This window comes from Salvelinus namaycush, chromosome 4, assembly GCF_016432855.1.
Source record: "Salvelinus namaycush isolate Seneca chromosome 4, SaNama_1.0, whole genome shotgun sequence".
Classification (NCBI taxonomy): Eukaryota; Metazoa; Chordata; class Actinopteri; order Salmoniformes; family Salmonidae; genus Salvelinus; species Salvelinus namaycush.
Genome location: NC_052310.1, coordinates 83463324 through 83471510, shown reverse-complemented (window position 1 = coordinate 83471510; position 8187 = coordinate 83463324).

Below are 8187 nucleotides of genomic sequence, written 5' to 3'. Positions count from 1 at the left end.
GGTATCTGGGATGATGCTGTTGATGTGAGCCATGACCAGCCTTTCAAAGCACTTCATGGCTACCGACGTGAGTGCTATGGGTCAGTAATCATTTAGGCAGGTTACATTCACTTCCTTGGCCACAGGGACTATGGTGGTCTGCTTGAAACATGTAGGTATTACAGAATCGATCAAGGAGAGGTTGAAAATGTCAGTGATGACACTTGCCAGTTGGTCCACGCATTCTTTGAGTACATGTCCTGGTAATCTTTCTGGCCCTGCGGCTTTGTGACCTGTTGAAAGGTCTTGCTCACATCGGCTACCGAGAGCGTTATCACACAGTCGTCCGGAACAGCTGGTGCTCTCATGCATGCTTCAGTGTTGCTTGCCTCGAAGCGAGCATAAAAGGCATTTAGCTGTTTTTATAGGCTCGCATCACTGTGCAGCTCGCGGCTGGGTTACCCTTTGTAGTCCGTATTAGTTTAGTATCGTAGGATTCAATCTTAATCCTGGATTGACGCTTTGCCTGTTTGATGGTTCATCTGAGGGAATAGCGGGATTTCTTACAAGTGTCCAGATTAGTGTACGCTCCTTGAAAGCTGCAGCTCTAGCCTTTAGCTCGATGCGGATGTTGCCTGTAATCCATGGCTTCTGGTTGGGATATGTACGTACGGTCACTGTGGGGACGACGTCGTCGATGCACTTATTGATGAAGCTGATGACTGAGGTGGTATACTCCTCAATGCCATTGGATTAATCTCAGAAATTATTCCAGTCTGTGCTAGCAAAACAGTCCTGTAGCATAGCATCGACGTCATCTGACCACTTCCGTATTGAGTGAGTCACTGGGACTTCCTGCTTTAGTTTTTGCTTGTAAGCAGGAATCAGGAGGATAGAACTATGGTCAGATTTGCCAAATGGAGGGTGAGGGAGAGCTTTGTATGCATCTCTCTGTGTGGAGTAAAAGCGTTATAGAGTTTTTTCTCCTCTGGTTGCACATGTGACATGCTGGTAGAAATGAGGGAAAACTGATTTAAGTTTGCCTGCATTAAAGTCCCTGGCCGCTAGGAACACTGCTTCTGGATGAGCACTTTCTTGTTTGCTTATGGCCTTATACAGCTGATTGAGTGCGGTCTTAGTGCCACCATCAGTTTGTGGTGGTGAATAGACAGCTACGAGTAATAAAGATGAGAACTCTGTTGATAGATAGTGTGGTCTACAGATCATATCATAAGCTACTCTACCTCAGGCGAGCAATACCTCGAGACTTCTTTAATATTATACATTGCACACCAGCTGTTATTGACAAATAGACACACAGCCCCACCCCTTGTCTTACCAGACATAGCTTCTCTGTCCTACCGATGCATGGAAAATCCCGCCAGCTCTATATTATCTGTGTAGTCATTCAGCCACGACTCGGTGAAACATAAGATATTACAGGTTAGATAATCCATTTTGTTTTCCAATGATTGCACGTTGGCCAATAGAACAGATGTCAGTGGGGGTTTACTTACTTGTCTACGAATTCTCAGAAAGAAGCCCGACCTCCGCCCCCTTTTTCTCCATCTTTTCTTCACATAAATGACAGGATTTGGGCCCGTTCCCGAGAAAGCAGTATATCCTTCACGTCGGACTCGTTAAAGAAAAAATCATTGTCCTGTTCAAGGTGGGTAATCGCTGTTCTGATGTCCAGAAGTAATTTCTGGTCATAAGAGACGGTAGCAGCAATATTTTGTACAAAAAAAGTTACAAACAACGAGAAAAAACAAAGAAAATAGCACAGTTGGTTAGAAGCGCGTAAAACGGCTTATTGTAAAGAATGGAGGCACAGTCTGGTCAAAAAAACAGAAAGCATCTCAGTAATAATTGACAAATCCACTGACACACAAGACCAATATACTGTATTCTTCATATTCTGGGTGAATACATTAAAAGGATAGTTCAGGATTTTGGCAATGAAGCCCTTTATCTATTTCCCCCAGAGTCAGATGAACTAATGGATCCAATTTGTTGTATGTCTCGGCATCCAGTATGAAGGAAGTTAGACTTAGTTTTGCGAGCCAATGCTAACTAGCATTAGCCCAATGACTGGAATTCATTGATAACTACTGTTTTAATGTATGTGAATTATCACAGTATGGAGCTTCCATTTTTACCCCCCTACAGTTGGTGTCGGTAATTCACCGTAAACATTGGATGCCAATCCCCGTTAAACCCTTGCCTGACGACTCAAACTGAATTATTCCGCTGCTCAAACTGAATTCTTTCACTACATACTTCAGTCTAAGACTGCCATCGTTGAAGTTGTTTGTGGTGATGTCAAAATGAGGGGTGTTGTACAAAATAGAGTCATCAGCAATTGGATCATCTGTAACCAATCAGAGTATCAAAGCCAATAACGTTGCTTTATCCATGTGTGTTCTGACTCAGGCCCAAATCATCGGTTTCTGAAACCAATCAGAACTGTTAGAATGTGTTTGCATTCTAGAAATTCTTTAGGAAGTACTCAGATTAAAACTCATTGTGGAGAAGAAACTAACGTCCGTGGGCGTAGTGTAGCGTTTGGCCAGAGCAAGGAGTGTGGGTAGCCAGGCAAGTTGAACCCCACAGAAGAAGAAGAAGAGTGCCTCAAGAGTGTGCACCTCAAATACATGCACCACAAACTGAAGGAAAATAATACACTTGAATTACACAGATACCTGGGGAACTTGGTAGCAATATGGGGAGCAATGATCAGCATTTAACTTTTTATGGCTGCAGGGGCAGTATTGAGTAGCTCTGTTTAAGGTGCCCATTTCAAACGGCCTCGTACTCAATTCTTGCTCGTACAATATGCATATTATTGTTATTATTGGATAGAAAACACTCTCTAGTTTCTATAGCCGTTTGAATTATGTCTCTGAGTGGAACAGAACTCATTCTACAGCACTTTTCCTGATATGGAGTGAGATTTCAGAAATGTTGGCCTCTGGTCCCAGGTCAGTTTTAAAGTCCCTGTAAATCCTATGAGGATACAAACACTGCCCACGCCTTCCTCTAGATGTCAGTAAGAGGTGACAATTTGAATGGAGTCGATTGCGCAATCAGGGCCTGTATAAAACGCCAAAGACCGGATGTACCGTTCTTTTCCTGCTGCGCCTGACGCACGATGGACGTTGGACCTGCTCTCTTTCCAAGCTTGGGTTTAGCCAGTAATATTTCGCCGGTCATGTTTTTACTCGTTATAGGTGTTAAAGACATCATAAGGTAGTTAATTTAAACCGTTTTATAGCAATTTATATCCGTTTAGTGCAATTTTGAGGCAATTCTTAGTGATGCACTTTGAAGCTTTGGGCACGTTTCCAGTACCGGTCGAACGTTAGTGGGCATTTCGACGGACAAGAGGACATCTTTCGACCAAAAGAAGATTAGACCCAAGAAAGGATACATTGCCCAAGATTCTGATGGAAGATCACCTCATAGTAAGAAATATTTAAGATGATAAATCGTTGTTCTGTCGAAAAATTTTAAACGCATATTCCGCCATTTTCTTTGGTATAGCTTCGCTTGGCGAACCCTGTATTGCACAGTAAGGATAATTTTAGAAATGTAATTCAGCGATTGCATTAAGAACTAATTTGTCTTTCGATAGCTGTCCAACTTATATTTTTTTAGTCAAGTTTATGAATAGTTAATCATGAGACAAGATCACTGTCAAATATGGCGCCCGACATTTTCAGGCTAGTTTTGCTAGTTTTGTCATTGTATAACCACGTTTTTTTGTGGCTAAATATGCACATTTTCGAACAAACTCTATATGTATGTTGTAATATGATGTTACAGGAGTGTCATCGGAAGAATTCTGAGAAGGTTAGTGAAAAAATTAATATATTTTGGCGATGATTACGTTATCGCTCTCTTTGGCTAGAATCAATGCTCTGGTAACGTTTGCACATGTGGTATGCTAATATAACGATTTATTGTGTTTTCGCTGTAAAACACTTAGAACATCTGAAATATTGTCTGAATTCACAAGATCTGTGTCTTTCCATTGCTGTGAGCTGTGTATTTTTAAGAAATGTTTTATGATTAGTAATTAGGTAATACACGTTGCTCTGTGTATTTATTCTAGTCGAGTTGTGATGGTGGGTGCAATTGTAAACTATGATTTATACCTGAAATATGCACATTTTTCTAACAAAACCTATCCTATACAATAAATATGTTATCAGACTGTCATCTGATGAGGTTTTTTCTTGGTTAGTGGCTATCAATATCTTTATTTGGCCGAATTGGTGATAGCTACTGGTGGAGAGAAAAAATGGTGGACAAAGAAAAATGGTGTCTTTTGCTAACGTGGTTAGCTAATAGATTTACATATTTTGTCTTCCCTGTAAAACATTTTAAAAATCTGAAATGGTGGCTTTATTCACAAGATCTGTATCTTTCATTTGGTATCTTGGACTTGTGATTTAATGATATTTAGATGCTACTATTTAATTGTGACGCTATGCTAGCGATGCTAATCAGTGTGGGGGGGGTGGGGGATGTTGTCATAGGTGTACCGACCTCGGGCTTGCAGCCATAATTAAATAACATAACACCACACATGCCTACTTATTTTCAAGAGAGCATCAGTTCCAAGCAATTCAATCTTGGGGACAAGGTTAGTTCTAAGATAACGTCCATGTCCCTCCATGTCCCTCATCTACATTTATGATGAGTATTTCTGTTGAAACGATGTAGCTATGCACTATCACTGGATGTTTTTGGAACTAGTGAATGTAACGCGCCAATGTAAACTCAGATTTTTTTATATAAATATGAACTTTATCAAACAACACATGCATGTATTGTGTAACATGAAGTCCTATGAGTGTCATCTGATGAAGATCATCAAAGGTTAGTGATTAATTTTAGCTATATTTCTGCTTTTTGTGACTGCTATATTTCGCTGGAAAAATGGCTGTGCTTATTGTGGTTTGGTGTGACCTAACATAATCGTTAGTAGTGCTTTCGCTGAAAAGCATATTTGAAATCGGACACTTTGGTGGGATTAACAACAAGATTACCTTTAAAATAGTATAAGAAACATGTACGTCTGAGGAATTATAATTATGAGATTTCTGTTGTTTTGAATTTGGCGCCCTGCACTTTCACTGGCTGTTGTCATATCACCCCGTTACCGGGATTGCAGCCATAAGAATTAATGCAACCGCTGTGTCAGATTTCAAAAAAGCTTTATGGCAAAAGCACACCATGCGATAATCTGAGTACAGCGCTCAGGCACCAAAACAAGCCATACAGATACCCGCCATGTTGTGGAGTCAACAAAAGTCAGAAATAGCATTATAAATATTCACTTACCTTTGATGATCTTCATCGGAATGCACTCCCAGGAATCCCAGTTCCACAATAAATGTTAGTTTTGTTCGATAAAGTCCATAATTTATGTCCAAATACCTTCTTTTTGTTTATGCGTTTAGTCCAGTAATCCAAATGCGCAGGCACTAGGTCAAGACAAAGTCAAAAAAAGTTCTATTACAGTTCGTAGAAACATGTCAAACAATGTATATAATCAATCTTTAGGATGTTTTTATCATAAATCTTCAATAATGTTTCAACCGGAAAATTCCTTTGTCTTTAGAAATGAAAAGGAACAGAGCTTGCTCTCACGGCCGCGCGCCTGACTTAGCTCATGGCATTCTGCCAGACCTCTTAGTCAAACAGCTCTTATAAGCTCCCCTTTCACAGTAGAAGCCTGAAACAACATTCGTAAGACGGTTGACATCTAGTGGAAGCCTTAGGAAGTGCAATATGACCCCATAGACACTGTATATTGGATAGGCAAAGACTTGAAAACCTACAAACCTCAGATTTCCAACTTCCTGGTTGGATTTTCTCTCGGGTTTTTGCCTGCCATATGAGTTATGTTATACTCACAGACATCATTCAAACAGTTTTAGAAACGTCAGAGTGTTTTCTATCCAAATATACTAATAATATGCATATATTAGCAACTTGGACTGAGGATCAGGCAGTTTACTCTGGGCACCTTTCATCCAAGCTACTCAATACTGCCCCAGCCATATATTAGGTCAATTGACTATATTGTCTATAGTGAAAAATTTGACACTATTGACTACATTGACTCTATTGACTCTATTGACTCTACTGACTATATTGACAATACTGACCCTATTAACTATATTGACCCTATTGACTCTATTTATATTGTTTATATTGACACTATTGACTCGATTGACTCTATTGAGTATATTGACTATACTGACTCTATTGACTCTATTGACTATATTGACAATACTGACCCTATTGACTATATTGATCCTATTTACTATATTGACCTTATTTACTGTATTGACACTATTGACTCTATGGACCCGATTGACTGTATTGACTCTTTTGACTATATTGACTCTATTGACTATATTGACCCCATTTACTGTATTGACTCTTTTGACTCTATTGACTCTAATAAATCTATTAAGTCTATTGACTATATTGACAATATTGATTCTATTGACTATGTTGTCTATATTGACTATTTTGACACTATTGACTATATTGAAACGTTTTACTATATTGACTGTATTGACCATATTGACTATATTGAAAATATTGACTGTATTGACAATATTGACTCTATTGACTATATTGACTCTATTGACTATATTGACCCCATTTACTGTATTGACTCTATTGACTCTATTGACTCTATTGACTATATTGTCTATATTGACAATATTGACCATATTGACTATATTGACTCAATTGACCTTATTGACTCTAATGACAATGTTGAATATATTGACTCTATTGACTGTATTGACCATATTGACTCTATTGAAAATATTGACTGTATTGACCATATTGACCATATTGACTATATTGACTCTATTGACTATATTGACTATATTGACTCTATTGACTCTATTGACTCTATTGACTCTTTTGACTCTATTGACACTACTGACTCTATTGACTCTAATAAATCTATTAAGTCTATTGACTATATTGATTCTATTGACTATGTTGTCTATATTGACTATTTTGACACTATTGACTATATTGAAACGTTTTACTATATTGACCCTATTGACCCTATTGACTATGTTGTCTATATTGACTATATTGACTCTATTAACTCTATTGACTATGTTGACTATATTGATTCTATTGACTATGTTGTCTATATTGACTATTTTGACACTATTGACTATATTGAAACGTTTTACTATATTGACTCTATTGACTATGTTGACTATATTGACCCTATTGACCCTATTTACAGTATTGACTGTATTGACTCTATTTACTCTATTGTCTATATTGACTGTGTTGACTATATTTACTCTATTGTCTATATTGACACTATTGACTATATTTACTCTATTGACTATATTGACACTATTGACACTATTGACTATATTGACACTATTGACTATATTGACTATATTGACTCTATTTACTATATTGACCCTATTTACTGTATTGACACTGTTGACTCTAATAAATATATTAACTGAATTGACTCTATTATCACAATTTACTATATTTACTCTATTTTCTATATTGACTCTATTGACTCTGTTTACCCTATTAACCGATTTGACCAAATAGACTCTACTGAAGATTTTTTGACTCTATTTTGACTCTATTGACTCTATTAAATATATTAAGTCTATTGACAATATTGACCATTTTAACTATATTGACTCAATTGACTATATTGTCTATATCGACTATTTTGACACTATTGACTACATTGACCTTATTGACTCTATTGACAATGTTGAATATATTGACTCTATTGACTGTATTGACCATATTGACTATATTGAAAATATTGACTGTATTGACCATATTGACCATATTGACTATATTGACTGTATTGACCATATTGACTATATTGAAAATATTGACTGTATTGACCATATTGACTATATTGAAAATATTGACTGTATTGACCATATTGACTATATTGAAAATACTGATTGTATTGACTCTATTGACCCTATTGACTGTATTGACTCTATTGACTATATTGACTCTATTGACTATATTGACTCTATTGACTATATTGACACTATTGACTCTATTGACTCTATTGACTCTAATAAATCTATTAAGTCTATTGACTATATTGACAATATTGATTCTATTGACTATGTTGTCTATATTGAATATTTTGACACTATTGACTAT